The 25,000-nt window shown below is 49.5% G+C and overlaps 2 protein-coding genes across 2 annotated transcripts in view; both read right to left on the bottom strand.

Moving 5' to 3' along the window:
* The window catches only part of LOC126578833 (putative uncharacterized protein DDB_G0291608), a 140,337-nt gene extending 138,147 nt beyond the window's left edge, over nt 1-2,190 (bottom strand). Inside the window, exon 1 of the mRNA XM_050241771.1 lies at nt 2,181-2,190. The gene's annotated coding sequence lies outside the window, so the exon portion shown is untranslated. The remainder of the gene's footprint in view (nt 1-2,180) is intronic.
* LOC126578850 (40S ribosomal protein S15Aa) overlaps nt 1-25,000 on the bottom strand; it is a 296,185-nt gene that overhangs the window by 27,960 nt on the left and 243,225 nt on the right. The window lies entirely within an intron of this gene.

Raw genomic sequence — 25,000 nt, 5'->3', positions numbered from 1 at the left:
CCATCCTCCTGCTGCTGGTGGTGCTGCAGTGCGGCAGTGCAAGAAGCGAGTCACGGCTACAAGGACACCGAGGACGCTGGCGTCCTGGGGACACTACTGGTCCGATGAGCTGCAAAAATGGTGCTTCTCAAATCCTTTCGAACCTCTCGAACTTTAAGTTCACTCCGGTGGGGGGGCAAAAACATAAAGAGACAGAGGAAGAGACAGAGAGTGTTAGTGCGGTGGCCACAGATGCTGATGTTGCGGATTGCCGGGGAGGAGCAGCAGCAGCAGCAGCAGGACCATTGTTGCGCACCCATCGTCGTCATCTTCGTCGTTGAGTTGACTTGCTGGCTTACCCGGGGACTTGTGAAGTGAAAGTAGTTTTTGTGGGTGATTGTGTGGTTGTGCGGTGGAACGGTGGTACTGTTGGTGTTGGAGGTACGGGGTTGAAACAAATGAAGGATTTTAATCTTTCATAAGCATAATTAATTTAAATCTGGAGTAATGATTTACCCACGTCACTCAAACGAGGATTCCCGGGGGCCTGGCAGAATGATAATGAAAGGGAGAGGAGTGAGGGTGAGGAGTAGTGGAGGGAAAAGCATGTAAAAAGGGGTGTAACAGATGGGTTTAGTTTTTATGATGTTTGTCTCCAATGAAAAACGGGAGTGAAGGGCGGAACGCGCGACACCCCGCCGCGGTGACAGTGACATGTCAAATCTGCTGACGTCGCTTGCTTTTCTTCTTTTTGCTTCCCGAGGGAAGAAATTTTGAGATCCAACGATGCTCCGGTCGATCGAAGGAACCTGGAATCCGTTGTCACCATGTTCTATGCCGAACAGTTTACCTGAGCTGTTGATCAGCAGCAAGCCCTCGCTGTGGCTACTCCGTTAAACAACTAGAGACAGTCAGTAATGGTAAATAAAAATCTCTTCTCTGACTGTGACTCTCTGAGTTGAGACCTAATTTTGCAATTTTCATGTAAATGTGTGTCTCTTGTCTACTCCAGACAACGTGACGGTCTGCAACGAGAGATGCAATGGAGTGAAGCCACATTCCTGGACGACGAAAATGCCATCTCGTAATGTATGAAAATACATTTAAATGGAAAAACTAAACAAACGCGATGCGTCGCGATGTCGAACCGCATAGCGCACCATCCAAGCTCTCTCCCTACTCAATACAAACCCCGTGGCAGGTCTGATGCCAATCAAAGTTGTGCATAAACGAGCACCACCAGGACGACGACGACGACGACGACTGACTGCAGCAATAGCAGCAGGAACATGAACATGAACTCGACGCGGGATCCGGAGGAAAAACCCTTTAATTTTTATCGTTTCTTGTGTTTCGTTGTCCCGGACCACACAAGCACATACACGCGCCACTGTCGCTAGTCTGCAGAGCTGAGTTTGAAAATTGCATTCGAATAAAGTTAAGTCACTGACGACGACGACGACGACGGTGGGCCGCTTGTGTATGTAGTTCTGTGTTCTTTCGCCAACGACGACAAAGCTCCCACCGAAACGACAACGTTTATCTCACGTTCGTAACGAAGCCAAACAACCAAACAACCACCACCACCATCGTCGTCGCCATCACTATCGTATCGTAGCCAGTCGTTAACTACCCTACGAAGGGGGTTTTATTTGACCCTCCTCCCGCTCTGTCTATTCCTTCACAAACCAGACACACACATACAAAAAAAGTAGAAAAAAAAACTCTAAAGAAAAAACGGAGGAAAAATCAGAAACAAAATGCACCTTTTGCACTCTCCCTCCACCCACCGGGGGTTCAATGTTGAAGGCCCCGAACACTGTGCAAGGATCCCCGTGGGGGCTGACGAAAGTCAAGTCGAAACAGTCTCGTAGCCAACCAACACACCCACCATCGACGGACATACATCAGCGCTTGCGGTGGGAGAAAAAACAAAAGAACAAAACCACGAGAAAACATCCACGGGCACGGGAAAATTTGTGTTTGATAGGAAAAGCGGAAAACGCATCACGGTAACCGCACAGTACGTCGGTGGTGGTACTCGCGAGGTTGTGCGCCGTCTATAGCCTGTGTCTGTTGATGTCGATGTAAAGAGAGAGAGAGAGACCTTCGATAGGCAGCTCTTTCGTACAACAGATACATAAATCGCTCCCCCTCTTGCACCCTTCTGCGTTGCAGCATAATTTAAAATCTCTGACAACACAAATAAGCTTACCGCGAATCAGGCGGAAGAGACGACGGTGTTCCGCTGGTGCGGACCAGGTAGGACGCGTGACCACCCCTCTATCTAGTGGGTTGGAGGGCCGCAGTCAGCCCCTCACCAGCGACTGCACGTGTTTAAATGCAGTTAAGTAGGTATTATGCAGATTTGCATCGCCGCTCGCGCACCACGGCCACTCCTGTTGCCAACTCGACTCGTAATAGGAGCAATGGAACCGCGGAATCGTGGCCAGGCGATGGTGGGCGCGTGCGACAAACTCTTCGAAAGAAAACACCAAACATTTGTTTTCCCACCTTCGAAGAGAGAGATGGATGGAGATTCCTTTCATCCGGATCATTTTTTTGGTTTTCCAGGAGTACTCGATCCTTTTGCATGCTTCTGGTCCGTTAGATCTAGCGCAGCAGCTCAGGAGTCCGTAGTGCCGGCTTGCTAGGATTGAGTGCAGGAAATCGATCAACGAAATGCGAGAGGAAGCGCATTTGAACCGCAGAGTAGAAGGTGAATCCACGTTGTGTTTTCGTTTGATTTGGCTCACTAGACAGACAGACAGATAAAAGGGTTGCTGAACATGGTATGCGAGGAGTTGTTGTAAGATTTACGACGAAATGATTTGGATAATCCGACGCAAAGCCGTCTAACCAGAACTGCAACCCGAGCGCTCTCTCTTCGAAATGTGAACCTGGCATAAAGTGTCAAAAAAGTGACTGGAAAAGTGGATTTTCCCGCCAAGCTGCACTGCGCGCTAGCATGCATTCAAAATGAAAATGAAAAATGGAAGGTGGAAATCTCATAAAATATAAAGACGGAAGGGCAACAGACGACGATGGCGACTGCAACGAGGACCGCCAGCACACCAGCAGCAAACAACAGCAACAGCAGCAGCTGACTGATGACCGTGTCCCCCCCCCCCCCCCCGCCCCTCGTTCGAGGCTCCAGGGGACGAACGCGACCATGAAAAATGCAGAACTAGCCACCACCGGCGGGGCAGACCTTCGATTGAGTGAGCATCGCACCGATCGGTTTCGGTTACATCGGCTGACGATCGACGACGCGGAGGTGGTGGCCCTCAGGAAGGGATGCGTCATATGTTGTTGCATCGCTCGGTAGGCCTCGGCACCGTGCACCACCCACCCTCCATCGACCACCAACTGCATTTCGAGTGAAATTGATGGCCTTTTAAAACGCGGAATCCGTCCGTCCGTTCGTCCGGTGGTACACAGAGCGGCCACTCTGTGAGGCCACCAGGCTAGCGTGTAGGCCTTTTTGGCATTTTCGGACGTTTCGGTGCTGCGCTGCTGCTGCTGCTCTGATGGTGGCGCGCCGCACGTTTTTGAATGCAGGCACCATAAATTGCCTGCCGCGTGCTATGCTGCACTTCCGTTGTTCCGTTGTTTTCGCGTTCGGCGACGTCGACGGATCGAGGACGGGAACCTTCTCCTCCTCAATCGCCTCCATCGGTCCGCCAGACGGAGTTTGGAACTGTCGTGGGGTTTCTTCTGTTGCAGCGCGATGCACTTTTCATTTTTCACCCCGATGCATTACTAGAACTTCGGGAGCCCCGCTCCCGGGGGGCAGCTTACCAAGCCACCGTTTCCACTTGTTCTTTCGTGGGTGAAACGGAGGAAGAAGGGTTGTTCACCAGCGGTGTGTATGTGTTTGTATGTTTTGTCAATAATCGAGCATTTTTCGGTAGCACGGACGGTGCGGTCCATAGTGATTGAAACATTAGGCCGGAAAGGGGTGATACCGGGGGGAAGGGGGTCATTTTTGGGCTTCTAGTTTTTGTTGCTGGTACGGTGCCGTAGCAGCAGTCCGCAGTTCTGCAGTCGCGGGTGCAGTCCTTCAGCAGGAGGGAGAAGCGGCTGAAGGATATCCGTTTTCGGGGTTTGTGGCGAGAGAGAGAGAGAGAGGGCGAGAGTATTATTTCACGGCTTCCGGTGTTTTACTTCCGAAAGGGGCAGAGGGTGACTGCTGGACGGAGTTGGCGTTGTTATTTTTGTTGTTCGATATGTTTGTTAGCTGTAGCTGCAATGCATAGAAACGGCCATGTTTTAAAAATCATAAAGGAATTAGATGGTTTAGGCGTAATCCGGCTTTTTGTTATCCAGAGAAACCTCAAATTAGTGGTTGATGCATTGATTTTGTCGAGTATCCAAACCATATCAGCGCATCCTTTTAATACACCTGGTTAAATCTGGTTAAAAAGATGCCAAATAAAAATTGAACCTTAATTACATAACAATTGTAAAATTAGAAGATTATTAGAAAGAAAATCAAAGCAGCAGTTGAAATGCCGTCAATTAATTGTCAGGAGCATATCAAAGTAACCACAAGCATCGCAGCAATCCAAGTGTCGCGAAAACAGTGCAATTTTGTTGAATTAGGTAAAAGTAGGTTAATTTACACAAAATAAGTTCGCTAGGTTAGCCACCAACTAATAACTGTCTGCCAAATTGAATGATAATATGATTTTGTACTACATGTTAATCGGTTTTAATGGTAACGATACACACGACATTCGAAGGCAAAGGATAAATGTTTGAAGAAGGTGAAGTTTTGAAAAGGCTGTTGTATAACTCCTAAAAGTGCTGCCATTTTTATGTTGACTAGTTAAGAAATGTTTCCACGGCCAAGAGAGCAAAAGACCAACATAACATGCAAAACTAATGTCGAGCATAATTACGGTATCATAATTTGTAAATCGAATGTATTAAAACAATTCCACTTCACTAGTTACCTGATCATTTGCATTCCTAAATGCTGTACAATTACATCAATGTAATAGCAACGAAGTAACAATCAACAATCGTTTAGTTAAACAAAGAGCAAACAAAACAAGAGAACACAATGAAACAGTCGATAACAAAGCGTCTGGCGATACCAAGCAACAGTTCCCAAACGATCCGAGAAAGTCCAAATGGAGTAAGCGATCCTACGCTTAAAGTGCGTTCCTCTCCTCAATCGTAACACCGAATCCAATCCATGTGCAAGTGCCAATCCGATTCCATGCACGGACGACATGACAGCGAACAGAACCGGAGCAACTCGCAACATTATCTTTCGATTTCCACCTTATCAATCAATCATAGCACCGTCACAATCTTTCGCCCACGTGACTTACTCTCACACGCTTGTCACCTCAATTTACCCACCTTGTCTGGCGCCTGAAACAGGTGCCAATGGTGGCGAACTCCGGTTCAATTCCTCATCACACCACCGCCCCTCAAAACGACTTGACAAATCGCTCCGGGGGCCTAAACCTTGCCCTCTGTCCTCTGGTGCCCACATGGTGGCCAATTTGATCGTAATTAAGATCATCGTTCGTGGATGTGGAGGCGAGACACCACTCCCCCCCCTCTTGGTGGGAGGTAATCAACAAACAATTCAACCCACCCCAGGTAGGAAATCGAACGATACGAACGAAACGAAAAACCCGTGGAATTCACCGACGTCACCGGGCAAGGTGACGCAGACCATGGGCGTCCTGCCAAACACCAAAAGGGTCACGGCGTCAGGGACAATATCCGCTGCGACCAGCCGTTCGCGTTCCCATCGGCATACGGGGTGGGATGCACTTTTTTTCCAGTCGTTGCTTCACGACACCGACTCCGACCGATCCAGGGCTTAATGCTGCTGCACCTGGTGTTTGGTGGTGGTGGTGGTGGTGGCCGCAAATGCATCACCCAACAACAGCAACAACAACAACAAGTTGTCCGCGTCGTGGACTGGCAGGCTGGCTGGCTGGCTGGCGTGGCCGTGGTAATCAAAAAGCGCTATAATGCTCATCCATTTTCCCGCCGGACCTGACCCAAAACATTTGTGCATTCCGAACGCGCGCACATGCGCTAGTGTGGTGGTTCCGGTTTTCGATTCATTAGTCCGCTCCCGAGGCACCACCATTTGTGCAGTGCTCTGGTTCCGGCTCCGGCTCCGGCTCCGGCTCCGGCTCTGGGCTGCTGCTGCTGCGTGTGCGTTTTGGTTGGTTCGAGGATTGTTGACGTTGCATAAACAACCATATTTGACACGCCGGAACGCGGACGAAGGGACGAAAGGGACGGTGAGGACGCAACATCATCAGTCGCTATATCGAACAGCCCCCTTTTTCGGAGAGGGTGGTGGTGGTGGTGAACGAAAACGAGTGGGAAAGATCGCATTATCGTGCAGGGAGTGGACCCTTTTTTGGGCTCATGTGTGCGCTTAGAAGAATGGAATAATTCGCCAAGCGACGCAGCGGATCGGAATCGTTTTTATTTATTTTTAATTATTCGCTCTCGATATGCAGAGAGTGAGAGAAAGAGAGTGCAGAAGGCCATGGCCAAGGTATGCGCAACAGCTTCCCGTGACACGACTGCCATCATCATCGCCTGAGCGTGAAATCTGTGATAGGAGGGAGTTGGGACTGGAAGATTCGAATTCGTTTCCCCCATTTTTTAAGGCGGAGATGCGTGACGACTGCGTGTCTGTGTTGCGTGCAGATTGCCTCCGAGGGGCAAGCATCAGCTGGCATCAGCCGTCGTTGGTCGTCGGTCGACGGTCGTTTTGTTTTCGGTAAAAGTTTGTTGATTGAAAAGGAAAGTTTTGTGGATAAATAATCGAATCCACCATCCGCTCTCCCCCGCTCGCTCGCTGGCACTGGCCTCGGGCATCAAACAACATAAAACGGGCAACCAGGGTGCATGGTGGGAGCTTCTGGCTTGTTACGGTTCGTAGGGCAGCCCGGTTGAAGGGGTGACGGTTGATTGGAAAAAAGTGTCTAGAGTGAAAACGCACACACTTTGAATACATTGCTGGCTCAATTTCGATTGGTTAGGTTAGTGTAAAGTGGTGCTGAGGGGTGGGGGGGGGGGGGGAGTTGTTTGTGTTTTTAAAAGGAAGAAAGTGATCCCCTGGCTGGCTTGCTCGCCTGTTGTATACTCAAGGCCATCACAGGTTTACTCCCGAAGTTTTCGTTGTAGGAAAAGACTTGAATGCTGGCACGACTCTTCGACCGTTTTTTGGAGTAGGAATAGACTTCAACTCTATTTTATTGGGGCTTAAGGCCATCAAGGATTCGTGAATTCGTGGCTGAGACTTGAATGCTAGTCTATTGATACTTAACGGGAGGGGACTAAGGTTAATTCTGGTAAAAAATGGTTCATTTTTTCTGAAAAAACTGTTCAACTTTATTTTTTCAAGTGAATGTCATATTAAACTACAACTTTTCAAGAATATTTGAATGTAGTTTGAGGAAGATTTACCAAAAACTTCATCCATGGCATCAATTTTAGAAAGGCATCAACATTTCAGAACAATGTTCATTATTTACGGTGTCCATCGTAGCCATCTGATGGGTCATCTGGGCTACGCAGATCAATATTTTTGTTGAATTTTCCATTTTCCAATCTTTGGAAGGTGTGTGAAGTTGAAAAAGTGATCACACTGCGATGGATCAATGATCAAACCGGGTTCGTCGCTTGAGTCTTTTGATTCGAAACAAAAACGCTGCCAATCATAACTGCGTGATGGGTCATCAGAGAAATACAAACCAATATTCTTTTCATAGGTAATAAGTTTATCTAGGAAGCTAAGATGAGTTTTTGTTGAATTTCACTTTTTTCGATTTTTTACAAATTTTCAAAGTTAAAAAAGTGATGTTTTTTTTAAACGATTCTACGATGCTGATATTAAATCATCTTTATCTTTATCAGTTTTACTTCGATTGATAAAAATACACACAGAATTACCTTGAAAGGATCAGCATTCACGGCAAATAATGTATTAAATAAATGTGTAATAAATAAATGAGCTAAAATTAAATAACTCACCTTCCCTTAAGGCCATCAAGGAATACTTCAGAAATGCGTGAAGTAGGAATAGATGCTGACTTTAAATGGATCGCTTGTGATCCACTTTTTTCAAATTAAAATCCAGACATAAGAAACATTAAAAAAAATGAAATAAAAAGGAAGGAGTGTCTGATGCTTCGGTTTCCGGTTACGAGGTCGTGCGACCTCGTTATGCTTGAGAAGAAACCCAGCAAGTACCACACACCGTGGACTTCACAATAATGAACAACCAACCAGCCCATGGTCCCAGTCCCCTTTTGCTGGAAATATCATTTTGATAAGGAAACGATGCGACACAGGTGTGCGCCTTCCGAACGTCCGAAGTAATGTCTGGAACGTTATGTGATACTTGGCCCCCGCGGGGAGTGGAAGGTCTTCCTTCCCGAAAGGAAGGGTTCCCGGGAAGCCAGCCGATGCCAATCGATTCGGAATCCAGTGGGAAGAGGCAGGGAGTGGGAGTGTGATCAGCTTATAGGGGCTCACAGATGGACCACGCTGGTCTGGTCTGGTCACGTCTTACCGATACCGAGACCAGGAATGAATGCTTCCCCTCAAGAGGAAGCCCAGAATTCCGGATCTCGTACTCACTCCAACACGTACCCCCCCCCGGGTACACGGAAGTGCCATCACCGGATGGTATTAATTACAAAAATTCAAATGTAATTTAATAAACTCGACAGTTCCGTTGCACCGATGGAGGATCCGATCTCCGTGTGTGGAAGAGTAGGACGAAAGTGTAGAGGGTAAATGGTCGATAGTATTTCGGCTTTTTTAATGCCAAGTACATGCTTTAAGCAGCGTGGGATATCATGTGGGCGATCAGACGCACAAACACTATCACACAAATCGATGCGAGCTGCAATCTGCTTCCTTCCTGCCTTCCGCCATTATCAATTATATTAAAGTGAAGAAGGGGACCGGATCCCCGGACCCTGTTTTGCATCGAAGGGGATTTTTAAGGGGGGCCGGGAGGAAAAGAAAAAAATGGAAGAATAATTAGAAACACTGCACAAGATGGCACCACACCATCCAAGGAATGTATAATGAAATGCAATGCAACCCACTCCGGCACTCACTCTGCATGCGTTGTGCGGTAACCTGACGCCTTCAGGTGGCCGCTGCCAACGTGCCACACGTCGTCGTCGTTGTTGTCGATGAAACTGTAATCGATAGCCATGCAACCTCCGGGGGCCCCTAATGCTTCATCTGCGCTTCATCGGACGGGAAGCGATCGATAGGTTCGTCCATTCGTCTCGTCTCGCCCCTTCCCCTCGGTTGCGCGGTGTTGCGCTCATTGTTTCCTTCACTCTCCTCGACAAATGACAGTTTTGAAAGGGCTTCCTGGTGGTGTGCTTCAGGTGGAACTGGCATGCCATACCATTCCATTCCATACCATCCCATCAGTGACAATGGCAGAGAGTCCCTTCCGTGTGTCTTCCGGTGAGGTGGCACCGAGGCACCGAGAGGAACATCTTGCTTCCGCTTCATTCTGAGCGGGAGGACCCGGAAATTGGACTCTATGACTCACAGGAACTCTGGAGCAGCCCGGCCACGTCCGTGATGCAGGCGTCATCGTTCAGGTTCGCTTCGGTGACTTCGACAGCAACTATCAATTAAGTGGTGTGCGGTGCCAAAGTTTCCAAATTACTTTCCAACCCCGCGGGAGGGGTGGGTGGGTTGACCGGCCTGGTACACCCCCATTCCACACACATGCACACGCTTACGCTTGCCTGGTTCGATCGATGGCTATTCTGTCATCTTCCTGTCACGGCACTTGAAAGCTTTCTTAACCACCGGATCCTTATCGACCTTGCTCTTAAGCGTGCTCTCCCTTTCTCTCTCTCTCTCTCTCTCTCTCCTTCGTGGTATCGAAAAACTTTAAAATCGAATCAAATTTCGTCGACTCAACCACTGAGGTGCCTATGTGGAGCTCCTAATGCCGCAGCCATAATGGCGAAGGAGAAAGCAAAGAGAATGGCAAGCGGATGGAATCATAATCCACTCGCGCAACACTCGCTTTCGCACCCCCAGAAAGGAGCCCCCAACCCCAGGGTATGCCTTGCCTGTAAGACGCGTGGCCATAAGAAGCCCAAACAACTCGGAGGAGTCGGAGGAAAGGGGAGAGACCAACTTTGAATATAATTAATGACTGAACTCCATTACGCAGCTAAATCATCGCACCGAAGCCACCTCGTCGTCTTCGACTTCGCCATCAGCTGGGGGCAACCTGATGGGAAGCTGATGATGACGTGGCGCCACGGGTCCGACCGAGCGAGTTTATCCTTTCGTCGTCGTCGTCCCCCCCCCGCTTCCATCGGGCACTTAAGCTTTTCCGCGGAACCACACGGTTGCCTTCCAAGAAACTTCTACGTCGTCGTCGTCATCGCCGTTGGACTTCTTAGCCGGGGACTGATTTGATGGCTTTTTGAATCCCTTTTTCCGTGTGTCACTTGGGCGTTGACGGCGGCTGGTTGAGTAAGTGGCCACAACAGTGAATCACCGATAGAGTGCTGCACACAGTCTTACTGTCTTGCCGTTGACCTCTTAACGAGTTTAGAGTGATTTGAACACATTCGAGTTCTCAATCGGTACGGCACTGTAACAGCATAACAGCGTGGCCGGTGCGTGTCTTGTGGGCGAGCAACAATGGACCCGTGTGTCCTCAACTCAAAGGAGAGACAAAGACGCTGCCACGCTGTTAAGCCACCGCGTGAACTGACTTTCAGTCCGTCATCGTGCGTCGAGGTGTCGTCCAAATCCGTCCGGATAATAATGCTCTCTCGCAGTCGGGCGCGCGCGCGCGCTCGCAACAACAGAGCAGCACCAGTAATCCCATCCTCACGGTACACTCCGTGGCACTCCATGGCACTCCGAGCGGTACCACTTCCTGTGTGAGGCCCTGCTGATTGCCTTGGTTCCATTTCCGGCCAAGGTTTTGCGGCCCGAAAATGGACAGGGAAGACAATGACGATTCAGGTTCTCGGCGCCAGTGCGTGGTGGTTTCTGGTCTGTTGACGTGTTGCTGGCCAATGAAATGTAAATTCCACTCATCACTTCCGTGGGCGGTGGGGAGTGTTTTGAACTTCCCAAAACATTCCATAATCCACGGGCCAGGACCAGCTCGGCTCTCGTGCGACTTTCAGGAGTTCAAAGAAAGTTGCAAGTTGTAATGCCTGGCACGACGACGACCAAGACGACGACAAATGGTGTCAAAATGGTGTCGAAGAACAAGAAAAAGAGGAGTGTCGCGCCGTTAAGTGGCTGAAGCAGTATAATAAATCTCGCTTCGACTTCCACCCGTCCCCTGAAACGCCATTAGGGGTGATGTAATGCGTGAAGGGTGACTTATAAGACACAGGCAGCGAAGGTGTCCGCTGTGAAAATGTGTTAATCCTTGTTCCGTTTGTTGTGATGTTTTAACGATACGAGGTGGCCGGGAGGTGCCTTTACCTTGGGGTATAGACATGATTAGACGAATACTTACGGTGTGATATGCGTTGTACCTTTCTTGACATTGTCAGCACCGAGCTCCTCGGTTGCTCGGTGTGATGAGTATCTTCCTTATTTTCCAGAGATTTATTACTCAATTCATTACTGCTGAAGCCACTCGGAGAGCCGTAGAGGACCTGGCCTGAAGTAGATCTTATTAGCCAAGTAATCAATAATCTCTTTACGGTGGAAAAAGGTGCAACCATGCTGCTGCTGCTGCGCATACTAACCGCTGTCAGCGCTTTAAGTAATACAAATTGACAAACTTGAACACCACGGTCATGCTCACCTTAAAACCTTGGTCTTGGTCCTTGATGGTACCTCAGATTCCCTCGTTGGTTGGTTTGGAAAATTTTCCCCTAACAGGCCCGGGAGGGGGGGGGGGGGATCAATTAATATTAATTATCAACGTGGTGTGCAGTGGCGTCCTTTACCTTTTTCCACGTGCCGGTGCAAACGTGTGCCACACGTCTGCTGATTGTAAAATGGAAGTCAGAGAAGCGTCGTGAGCGTCCTCAAGGAAGAGAGAGGGAGCCACACGTGCTCGATTCTTGCGAGGCTTTTTTTTTGTTTTATCAGAACCAGCAAGAGACCGAGCGCGCCAGCGTGTGCAGCGTCGTACTCCATTAATGTCTACCGTGGTTTCGTCGTCCTTCCCGGGACTAATTATCCTTCTTTCGCTTTTCGTGCCACCATCACCAGAGCCAGAAGTGAATGAACTCCGTAGCAGTAGCACCATCACCAGCACCGGCTGTCACCGAGGGTGGTTGGTGGTGGTTTCAATCTTCCCGGTCTCGAGTAACCCAAGGCAGGCGCACAATCATTTAGTCAACAATCAAAGCAACCAGTGTGTGTTCGTCGTGAGGAAAATTCGTTTTTTTCCCCGTTTTTGGGTCGCTTTTGGACCAATGCGTATGTGTTTCGGTGGGCGAGGTCTGCCCGTAATGGTTTACATTTTTCACGCGAAAACCAGTAAATCCCGCAACCACGGCCCTCGGTCCGTAAATTGTCTCGCCACACGTCGTGCCGCACACCCTCCCCCTTGGTCGTTTATCGCGTAACACATTTATCGTGGCGGCACCGGAACCGCAGAGGCTACTACGATGATGTTGATGCCAGGATGTGGTGTTGAGCGTGCGTGCGTGCGTGCGTTGAGAGAGATAAGTAGGCTGGTGCTGCTGGTGCTGCTGCTGCTGCTGCATTTCTTCATCTCTGCAGGAGGATCGAATTGCGGGTCACGGCCATGGCGAATTGAGAGGCGTGTCTCCGGGGTTCCGAATGGCGGTTGTTGGAAAATAAATCCTTAAATTGCGGCCCGGTGTTGTGCCGAGAGAGTAATGATGTGCTTTCCAGTTCTCCGCCCAACGTTTCCCACAACCACTAGAGGAACTGGGTAGCTGGGATCTTCACACCAGTCGTGCCATCGACAGGGAATCGGCACGTCCTTCACGGTGAGGGAGTTAACGAGCGCATTTGCAATCGACTTCAGCAGAGAAACAGAATTTTACAAAACATTTTTCGTACCGACAGTCGCAGCATGCTGATAATTGTGAGGGTAGGTTGTCTTTCTCTTTAGGACATGGCCTGTTTTGATCGACTTTTTAACTCCCATAACAACAGTGCGCGTCTCACGCAGGAACCTGGCCAAACTGTGTCCGTCATTCAAACCTGTCAAGTGAAATGTCCCGAAACGCATCACCGACGACGCAACAGGATACCATAAAGGGCACCGGGAAGTATCGTCTAATCGTCACACGTATCCTGTCCAGCGTTCAAAAGAGGGGATGAGAATCGAGAACAGGGGATTCATCCCCTTTTGCGTCAAATATGGCTTACTCTCTTGTCTATGCGCACCACAGATTTCCCCGGCCCGGTAACAACGCAGAGTGTGGTCCCTCGCGCGTGTGTCCTGATGCTTTGTTGTGATGCGAGAGCCCATCCATCGACCGCCACCACTACCACCACCGCGGTGTCCTTGGTTCTTGGTCCTCATCATCATCGCCGCCATCGTTGTCGCTCTGATTAATGTCAACTGATTAGTGAGCTCGAATTGTCATTGCAAGTGACAGTGCGTGCCGCCAAGTGTGGGAATGAAATTAGGCACTCCTGGGCGGCAACTTCCCCCTCTTCGCTTCGCTTCGAGGATATTCGCAAACGAAGGAAGAGTCAAAAAAAAAAAAATCCCGTGGACGAGGTCTGGCGAGGGAACTGTGGTTGGTGTGGCTCGATGTTTGCAGTTAATGGGCGCATCTCAGTTAAACCGTTAAACGATTTGCGTAATCGGCTTGGAAAAAGGGCGTTAGGGCGTGATGCGTAGGACAACGATTCCAGACAAACAAAGTCCACATCCAGGGCTTTTTTGGTGGGAACTGGACCAGCGATGGAAAGACCTCCAGGGGGTAAACCTGAAGCTGATCAGGGGAAAACAGTTCTTAGTTCCCGAACTCATCGTTCATCCGCCGACAAAGTAACGTATTACATATTTTGTCAAAATATGACGCACTTTTTGTGTCAAAGAAGGAAAAAAACCGGACATCAAACAATCCACTAAGTAAACATGTCCATTAGACTGTGGAATCCGGCATTTCGATTCCTGGGAATTCGTTACTTTCCACCGATATGAACGCGACCACGATTGAAGTAACGAATATTGGGGGCCGTCGACGAACATTCATCATTAGCTTGGAGTACTGCATTTGCTAAATTGGAAAAGCATCCAACTCCGGCATCCGGCATTGATAGCACACCAAAAAAAAAAAAAGTATACATCGCATCGCATCGCATCGCATCGCATCGCAAAATGCAACAAATGCAGCTCGCGCACAATGTAATCAACGTAATAGGATACGTCCCAGTCGTCGGGCGCCGGGACAGACGGGACAGATTGCAGGAAATCCGGCCAGGCGGCCATTTCGCTTTCGTTTCGGTTTTCGGTTCGGCGCGATTCCAGATTTGCTACCGCTACCGATGAGACGTACGGATCTTCTGGATCTGGAGGTTGTTCCGGTTCTGCAGAGCTGCAGTGCGCACCATACGAATGGTTTTTGCTGTCGTCGCAGGTTCCGGTGCAGCAGCTCCTCGTGGGTCCGATTTCCGGTAGTAGGTCTGCCACGGCACTGCGCTACATGTTTGCTCCTGCTGCTTGCTTGCTGGTGCATTGGCAATGGCCACAGCATGGAAAAAGAGAGGAAGCGAAGATAAAAATGCAACTCGACGCTGCGTTGCTTGCGAATAATAATATTATCGATATATTGGTTTCAATTTCTCATCCTTATCCTCGAGGGTTTCGAAGGAGCACCGGTAGCCGGGAAGATGCTTCGAGACGTTGCGCGTTCCGGGTCCACAGTTTTGATTGACTGGCATGCCCATAATAGAGTATTGTAATTGGATTTTTTTTTGCTTTGTGCTTCCTCGTCCTGCTGCTGCTGCTGCTGCTGCATTCGATCGTATCTTTGGTGTTTCGTCTTCGACAGCTTCCTCCTTCTTTCTCTCTCTCTCTTTCTATTACTCGGACAAGGGAGGTGAAGGAATGCAAAGCTAAGGATACAACAAGCGCTTCGCTCTGCGTCTGTCGTCTGCAGGTGATCCGCAACCGAGAACAAGATGCTGTGGAGCGAGCTTAAGCATCTTATGTCCGCCACGGTGACCCAGTTTCGGTTGCATATGATTTACAGTTTTGCGGCTTAAGACGTTGGCCGCCATCGTCGAACGATCTTTACTTTTCGTTTAATGGTGCGTGCCATTGGTCTGTGGTGCGCATGGGGTCGATCTGCCAGATGTCCTGTGTTGCAGCCGAGTACTGCAACCTCTCCGGATCGCCGAAGAGGCCAAATTTTGTTTTTTTATTCCTTCCAGGGCACACACACTTATAATCCATTCGCAAGTGATTATAACGTTTAGCCATCTGGTTTGATTTATTTAAATTTTTTAAACAAACAATTCCCGCAGCCCACCAATTCCGTCCATCCATCGTCGTCCTCATCGTCGTTAGTCTTTGGTGGTGCTCGATGGGTGGAATTAAGGATGCTAAACTAACAGACACACTGGCCGCTGGCGTCATGGCTGCTGGTGTTACTGGTGGACGCCAGATAAACGAGATTAATGACGTCGAGCCGTCGCCGGGGGTTCGCAAAGTTTTGCATTAAAATAATTTATAGCGTCGTCGGTCGCAGGAGGAAGAAGATCACCGTCGTAGCATCATGGATTTGTTTTACCACGAACTATTCTCTTCCTTCTCCTGTTTTGGCCTCGGCAGAGGCCCCTTTGCGGGGCGAAAAATTAATATCAAAGTGCTCCAGATGAGCGAGTTTCAATCCGAATTTATAGCCCTTTTCCTGTGGAGATCTTTCATCATTTTAATGCACCCCCGAAAGAGAAAAGAAAACAAACGAATTCAGCTTTCAACTTTCTCCACGATCATCACCACATCACGGATAATCTCGGAGAGCTGTGGGTGATCTCGCGTATGGCATATGGCCAACGATCAGCGGAACGAGCAAACGGAACGAGGAACGTCCGGAGCGCAAATCTAGCATATGGATCAATCAATTCCCGATCCAATTTATGCATCGGGAGCGCACGCGAGAGGTTCTTTTCACCTTTTTTTTCTTTCCTTCCTTTTCGTGTACCACATCCATCCAAGGGATACGGTATTCGGTTGGCTGAGCAGAAGCAGAACGCGGTTCGGCTTCAACCAGTTGCACCAACAGGGCAGCCTGTTAGCCCAGGGACGCTAGCCCAGAAGCAGGGAGCAGAATAGGAGAAAAAGGGAGAGGGAACACAAAAGAGGGAAGAAAAAAATCCAAAACAAAACGCCCGTTTGCAGCCCACCCCTCTCTGCGATCGGCGGTGCAGGCGATGCAGCGATGATGATGAACTGCTGCTGCTGCTGCTGCGTCGGAATCGATTCGGAATACGATACCCAGAGAACCGGAGAATCCTGGCACCATGCTGCCAATGCCGTTGCATCACCCATCCGTGTGTGGTTCCGTTATGGTTCTCGGTTTCGCTCGTTCGTTCGTTCCCGGTTGCTTTCTCCTCGAGGCCACGAGGGGAGACGAGCGAGGAAATGCACATATGGAAATGCTAAGAGCCGTTCAAGCGGAAGCGTCACACATACGGACGCGTGCGCTGGCTCAGAGACACCTTTCGCGTGCCAGTAAAACCCCGTTTCTGGTGAAAGGGAGCTGGCACAAAGCAGGGAGAAAGGACCAAAAGCGAGAAGGACACGAGGCAGCGGCCTTCCAGGTGCAGCATCGCAAGGGCGCGCGCACACGCTCCTGTTCGGCGTGCTTTGTGTTCTGCAGTTGCAGCAGCATCGTCGAGCACATTAGCATCTCCCTCTGTGGATGGATGCAGAGTTTGATTTTCTTAATGATCCCACTTGAACAAAGCATGCGTTGAGTGATCGCGTGCGCCATCTTTTTTCGGTGACGACGACGACGGAACAAAAGGTTTCACGACGCAGAATTACTGGCGTACTGTGGCCAGAGTGGCAGCAGCGGCGCCGGAAAGAGCGAGAACTCTCAAAAGAATGAATAAATAATTGCTTGCACTTCCACCAGCGAGAGGTTGTAGCTCCGGGAATAGAAACCAACATTCCGGTTCTGCCAAAAAAAAAACGGGGGAGAGATTAACGAGAAGGCAGCGACGAGGATGAAGGATGCAAAAGTACGAAATGGGTCCAATAAATAAACAAAAGTCACCACGCGCGGCCATTGCTGGTCGTCATGCGTGTCCCCTATACGTAACACGTCGAGAGATCCCTTTTGCGCTCAGCTCCCAGGGCAAGGTGTACGACGCTCATTCGTTTGTCCTTAAATCCGAATTCCAAGGTTTGGCACGCTACGGTGGAAAAAGGGGTGCGCCAATGTGAAACCCTAGCCCTCCGGACACTTCCACGAGCTCTGTTCGATGGCCGTGGGGGAACTGGAACATTTTTTGGTCCAACAATTGGACGTCTGGAAGGGCTGTTGTGCTCTCTTACCCCTTTTTCGCAATTCGCTCCGGGAGTCCGCTCCGAACCCGGGAGCGTAATGTATTGCCTTCGTGACAGGCCAGAGGTGGTGGTGGTGTTGTTCGGTAACCGGGTGCTACCGGTCGGTTGTTGGTGAGGTGATAAATAATATTTAATAATGGGAGGGAAATTTGTCAATAAGATGCTTCGCACCGCATTTTCAACCTTCCCAAGCCGAACCGGTAATAACCGGTAGCAGCAGCAGCAGCAGCAGCTGGATGTGAGGTGTCTGGTCTTCCCAAGTCACCAAGTTTTGCCAATTTGCACCCTCGCCTGCCAAAAAGTGGCTTCATTCAGGGGACCAGTGTTCCATGTTAAGATGCCTGGTGGATTTCAGAAGCATTAGAAACAGTGTTTAACGAGTCTTTACCTCTTAAGAATCCCGGTACCACATCCTGCACTTCCGTAGGACGAGGACAGCAGCCAGTAAGAACAACCTGTCTGTATTGCATTTCGATTTCGTGAAAGATGGAATTGTAAGTGACTTTCCAACACCCGGGAATGGTATTCCCCCAGGAAATCTGGTTTTTCGGTTGACTCTCTCCGGGAGTGTGGATCGCACCTGAGTGGCCGAAGCAGTACCGGTGTGCTGATGTAGTATGGAAATGATGCTCTGGTGACGATCCGTCAACGAGGCCGCCCGTCCGATGCCTAGAGGGAATCCGATGGACGTAGAAAGAACATTCCATCGCGATTGTCTGCACGAAATTTAAAAGCAAACCCGTCTCCGTTCGGTGCACCTCAGGACGGAGCATTGCATTGGCGGCAGATTGTCAGCAACTCGGAGCTCGGAGTGATGTTCTGCCCCGTACCCGTGCCGATGCCGTGCGTGAAGTGAAGCATATCATCGAGGAGAAGAGGCCCCAGTGTCGTAGCCCTTTCATCCCATCTATCAATCGACAATCAGCCATCCATCCACTCTTGAGTGAGTGAGTGAGTTGGAGTGTGTATGTCCTCGGAGTCTGTCACTGCCGGCCAGGATTGACGTGGCACAGAGGGAGAGAGAGAGAAGAAAAAAAAACAGGAATCAGACGGCGAAGGGAAGTGGTTCACTCTGTGGCTCTCTTAAATCATCACACATGCGGATACGAAGCACCAAGGGCGGGAGGGGGGAGGTAGACGCCTCCAAGGAGCAATATAAAACGGAATTGAAAACGAGCGACCGTTTGTCAAGGTCCGGTCCGGTGCTCTCACTACGTGCGACTGGTCGGACGAGTGACGGACGGACTGACGACGATGTACGGTAACACACCAACAAATCCTCGGTTCCTCCCCGAGGAATTTACGCACAAGTCCCCGGTGCACACCCTCTCCCGGCTTCGGACGACCGCAGGACGCAATCTCACACCCGTTGGCGCCCCGGCGATCTACTGATTTGAAGTCCAAGTCTCGTCGGCAGTTTTTTTTATTTTTTGACTCTTTTTTTTTATCGGAGAAAGTCTTCTTCTCCATGCTCCGTGTGCGTCTCTGGTGTTTCTGGCGGTGGCCAAATGGCGGCAGTAGTCACTGGCAGTGGCTTTTCGGTATTATTTACTGCCAATATGTTGACTGACGTATCGATTTCGCTGGCACTGGTGCTCGAACTGAACTGGTGTTTGGTGGTGATGGGTAGTAAGATGCTTACAGGCAGACAGAGAGACAAAGACACAGAGAGAGAGAGAGAGAGAGAGAGAGAGAGAGAGAGCGAATAAATTGCCCAGTGCATTGTAATACCAACGAGTTGTTCTAACAGCTTCTACTTCTTTTTTTTGGGGGTTTTTGAAATCTGTTGTGTTTCATGTGTGTTCAAGCAGATTGGATTTAACATCGAGAGGAGGAATGTTCCGTGCTCGTTCATCGAGTTCATCGTCCGTTTTTACGTTTGAAACGTTGAGCCTTCTCATTGGCCACATTCGCCCACCTTCCTTTTTTGTTATCAAACCAAGAAATACTTGAAGTTTAACGAGAGTAATCTCGGGGAGTGAAATGAGAGCTTTCGGTGGCTTTAAAGAACGTACACCAGAACGATCCACTTGAAGTGCTGCAGCTGCTTTAAAACTCGTCTGCTCATCGGACAGGGCAACTAATCATGGTGCCAGCTCAACACAGCAACGCAGCATAAACATTAATCGACGATCAGGGCGCCCAGAGGAACCTAAAAACTCGTGGAATGGCAAGCAAGCGAGAAGAAAGAACTGTTTAAAGGGAAAGGCAAAATTGGTGCCGCTGCTGCTGCTGCTGCTGCTGCTGCTCGTGATGCTGCTCTCTATAGCGTCGAACAAACATCATTATCGTTGCAGAGAAGGTCCGGTGGGAGCAGTTGCAAACACGATGGCACTCATTGCACTACCATCCGCTCGTACTTGCATCAGAACGTCGCTCGGCAAATGCTCTTTTGAAGCAACATATGACGGAGCGCAGCACAGGACAGGACGCCGTGTAGAGCGCTGCTGCTGTGCTGGCGGGTTTGAAGTCCTGTGCCAATATGGGCCCGTCGGATCCCTACGTTTTTATGCTCCGATGCATCGCCCTCGGGGTGGTGCTGCAGCACAGTGCGTTGCAAATTTCGAGCTCTCGGTCTCTCTCTCTCTCTCGCATACGCGATTTGCAATCCCCGGGCATGCCGGAGGAACAGGTTGCAGTGTGCGAGCATCGAATACCGAATTCCGTATTGCTTGTTGCTGATGAAGCAGCGTGGGCCGGGAGTTTGCATTAACATTTTGCGATTTTTAAGAGATTCTTTCCGGGGGAAAATGGCATTCCTGGGGCCGGTGGTGCTACCGCTGGCCCGGCGTCGAATGCCGATCGTGGCACTTTAATTGCGTTTGATCTCTTGCCTGCTCAAGCACTCCCTCCTGACCTACCTTGCCACCGACTAGACGCATCGCATTAAATGCCGGTGCCCGGACTACAGGGCAATCCAAGGGGTTAAGGGGTGCCTTACCAGAACAGAGCAACAGAAGGTTCCCCTGCAGAAGCAACCATCCTTACTCTGGACGCAACTCTCCAAGGATCAATTGAAAAAAGTACATTTTTAATCTAGTTCCCGGACCTCGGTCCTTGGTCCTCGGTTCTCCTAGCGAATGCTTTTCCCCCTTTTTTCTCGGCGTCAGATTCGTCCAGTTCGATGTTCTGTTTTCTGTTCTGTTTTCCGAGGCGTAAGCCAGGCGCCCTCGGCCCGGCTCAGGAGATCAATTGTAAAATTGGCCAGACATTTTCATTTGTGTGGCGTTGTTTTCCTCAGCACTGTTCGGTCCTTGCTGGAATTATCGGTGTATAGCAGCAGCAGCAGCAGCAGCAGCAGCAGAGTCGCTCGATTGCCAGAGAAGAGGGAGACTGAGCGAATCAAATTTAATTGAAGAATTGAACAATTTCAGACAACGCTTGACAGGTCTGCGCCGCCATTGTGCATTGCGCGATATGGCTTGTGCGAAGCGTCTTGTCTTGGTTTTTGAACTCTTTTGCTTTACACCTTGGCGTGGCAGTCGCTTTAAGAAGGTGCTTCGTTCCGGTGGAATGCATTTAGAGGATTAAATTCCTCAATCATTCTTTGTCGATTCTCCTGCTACTAGTTCCGGTCAGAGAACTTGGCAACTATGGGTTTTTTTTAACAAAAACGAAAAAAGTATGTAAAAACCAACAAACCAGCATAACATGCAACATGAAGCCACGAAAAAAAAAACTATAAAAAGCGGGTGCGTGAATCATAATTTATGCACAAACATAAATTCCTTCCTCATCAGCTGGCCACTTGTTACGGGTCGATTGGCCGATTAGGAGTAGCATAATTTCGCGTAATGTCGGTTTATTTGTTGATTTTTTTTCGCTCCTCGCTCACTCCCTTTCTCACGCTAGTAGCACTCTCTCTGTTTATTGTTGTTTTAAGCAGTCGCTAGGGACACATCGCCAGCAGCGTGTGCGTGGCGCAGCAACCAGCAACAAATACACAAAACAAAGCCAGGATCTGGCAATGTGGATGAAAAAAAAAACAAATCAACAAATTCCCTGTGGCCACCAATTAGGTTCGCATTCGTATGCAGCGCGGGTTGTAGTTGTATCAGCCACCCACCAGAACACCAACCAACTGGCCACCCTCTGGTCCGTGGATGCCATTTTTATTGCATTTAAATTTCGAGCCAAACCATAATTTTTAATCCAACACAGAAACGGAACCATCGTCGAATGCGCGCTGATTACGCGGTACCAAAGTGAAGAAGAAGAAGGTGCGAAACCCTCGGTGGCCACGCGACCCTTACCGGTTCTGGTTTCCTGGCCCTAATTTGTTAGCAAAACAGATGAACGAAACCGAAAGACGGTGGCGTCTCCGGCGAAATAATGAAACTGATAATTCTAATGCTCATTACGAGTGCCCCAAGGGTGGAAGGCCTTAGGGGCGAGGCCCAATATTCAAACCCCCTCGAAAAAAAAAAACCCCACCACAACAACGGGAAAGCAACAGAAGAAAAAAAAAGTACCCCAAAGGAAGTCAAATCCCTCTATCAACAATTGGGAAGCCGCGGCCATTGCCACCGACTGTGCACGAAGCGGTGGTTAAGGTGCGTCGCGGTGCGTAATGAAGGTGCCAGGGACGCTAGAAAGCAGTCGTGCGTGCCCAGGACCAGCCAAACCACCACCCGAAGCGCCCCCCGAACAGACCGGCAGGCAGGAGATCACTTTACCAGTTCCTGGGCAACTCCCTCGCGGTCACTGGAGTTGGACCGCTCCTAATTATGCCACATAAAACACATGGCACACCCCCGGGAGCCGGTAAGCTACTGTAGCTCCTGTGTCTGTTAAGGAGGAGGTGTAGGTAGGGTTGAATGTTTTTTAATTTTTTTGTACTTTCGACTTCAGTGCCCACACCGGCAACGATAGTTCCCGTTTGGAATTGTTTTATGTCCATCTCTTTTTAGCCACCATGAACGGTAGAGTGCCTTATCAGTGAAGTGTCTTAAAGAACAATAGAGGGAGGGGGAAATGTGCACCCTTCTTTCCCTCCCTCTCGAGGAAAATCCATGGAACGAACATTGAACTTGATCTCGTTGTGGGTCAACGAGTTCCGGCACGAGCCACCAAAAACCGCGATCGCGATGGCGTGTGGCATTCAGATTGAGCACGACCTGCTGCTACTGCTGCTGCTACCGGAAGTCCGGAAGCCGATTGAAAACCTCGCACTCCAAAAAAAAAACGAGAGCATAGGGTGCAACACAAGCCGGGGCGGGTAGCCAGGCCGGCCAGCATAAATATTTAATGAGCAGGATTTTGTTTTTGCATAATAAATAAATAAACAAATGTTTGCCGTGTGCCACGGCCGGGCCCCGATGTGCAGTGGAGTGGTGGTGTGGTGTTGTGGTGAAAGCAAATGGGACCACCGGGAGACTCGTGTGCGGGGAGAAGTCAATGGCAGGAACTTGTTTTTTAGCGCTAGCGACGGGCGCGCAGGCGACCGCTTGACGCATTAAAACATGTCAAAGTGCATTAGGCGGTGCGTTGTTTGGTTGGTGTGGCAGGTGTGGTATCACGGGGAGGTTCGCTAGCGACGAGTTATAGGATTGGTTTCGGCTATCGGGATAATGCAATGGCCCCCTCCTTGCTCGTGAATTGAACTCCTGGTGGATTGGTGACATCACAGCTACGCATTACACTAGATTAGAGCATCAATGATGGATGATTTGATGTGTTCTGAAAGGATTTCGTTCAGCAAATCATTGGCCTTCGTGATGATCGTGATTTGTCGAGTGTTAGGTTGGAATGTACCACATTATGGCATCTCTCTAACAGCAGATGCAGATTTAAGCATTTGACATTTGATACTGCGCTCTTCTTGAACTAACGGTGTGCAGCCAGGGAGGCACCAAAAGCAGAAAGAAAGAAAGAAAAAGAGAGAGAAAGGGAGCCCCTTGGGTATGAGTCATAAGTGGCCCTGTTTGCCGACTCAGCGGCCTCAGGGGTAGCTTTCCCGTTATTTATGTTAGCAACACCGGAATAATCCATAACCCAAAGGCTTCCTTCAGTCACGGCACACCCTGCACCCTCACTGGGTGTGCCTGTGTTCCGGCGGAAGTAACCAGACGCCAGAGGGTGTGTATGGTGCGACTGCTTTCAGGTTTTCGGTGTTTATTTATCTTTGGAACTTCTAGTTTCTATGCAGTCGTTGTATGCTGCTTTCAGTCAAGAGAAATTTTGCCAAAAAATATAGAGAGTTTGAGAGTAAAAAAAGTACGATAAGGTTTTCGAGAAAAAAGGGAACGAAAGTAGTGTCCTTTCCCTGGTGCATTTTTCCAAAAAATACACCCCAAATTGTTCCCAATCGGCCGTCAATTCGTGAGAATCATGGGTTTCAGTTGCAGGAGTTGCTGTCTGACGGCGGTTCTCACAGAGCCACAAAAAACCACAAAACCAACAACCACCGATCGCAGTAGCCCGCTAGTGCATGCTGTCGTCAACATACATACGTCATCGAGCGGCCCTACAAATGACATTCCGTTGCATGTCCGATCCAAGCGTCCATAATTGCCATCCGCGCTACACTTCCGATCGGTATTTCTCGAACCAAACCGGTGAGTCCATACGGCACCCCGAGTTCTCTAGAGACCCGGACCCGGACAGGACAGCTGCTGTTGCTGCTGCTGCTGCTGCTGCTGCTATCGGCCTCTCGGTCATCGACAGCGCACAGCGGATCCTGTTCCATTCACAAGAACCATTAATGGGTATCGGCTGGTACCGGGTGATGATTGCACCGTTACGACAACATCTGGGACGATTATGAGGTGCGTATTGATGGAAACTATTGCTGCTGCTGCTGCTGCTGCGGGGACAGTGAGCCATGCAATTGCATCGCTGTTTGATCGTGAAATTGGCCTCACCGTACCGTGCCGCTCCGTACGATACCGTTTCGAATGCAACACAGTAGGCCTCGGAGACTCCGGATTGATGTCGTTCTGACAGTTTGATAATTGTTGTTGTGGTTATTATTGGCCGACAGTTTTGTGGCAAGGACGTCGCTCTGTCCTTTTCGCATTCACCATACCGGAGCGTAATGGGATATGGGATGCCAGACCGGCAGTGTTTGTGGGAAAGGTAGAAGTCAACTTGAAGGGAGTTGCGTGATCGCTTAGGTTTATGACATTGTACAGGATATGCATATGGCCAGGTTAATACTAGGCCTACAAGCAATTGACTGAGAAGACTGTTGCGTTCAAATGCTACTCAAGTAATATTCATAAATTGACCTTCGCCCAAGGGAGTTCCGAAACACTTCAACCATTATGTTGCTTGTTCACCGATGGCTGTGGCACCTAAAACGCGATCTCGAACTCGATTTGCCTTCTTGTTCAGGGGCTGGATCGTGGAATTTGGTCTCCTGAGGCATGGTCAGAGTTCAAGGACCTTCCTTCGTCGCGAGTCCTTGCGTCCACTTCGGTGACCAGATGGATGACCCTCCGACCAATTAAAACCCAGCGAACCGATGAGGCGGCCGGCCAGCTAATG

Source organism: Anopheles aquasalis, chromosome 3, assembly GCF_943734665.1.
Source record: "Anopheles aquasalis chromosome 3, idAnoAquaMG_Q_19, whole genome shotgun sequence".
In the NCBI taxonomy this organism is placed as follows: Eukaryota; Metazoa; Arthropoda; class Insecta; order Diptera; family Culicidae; genus Anopheles; species Anopheles aquasalis.
The sequence above is the reverse complement of the archived record's forward strand: the minus strand, read 5'-3'. Positions and strand labels throughout refer to the sequence as shown.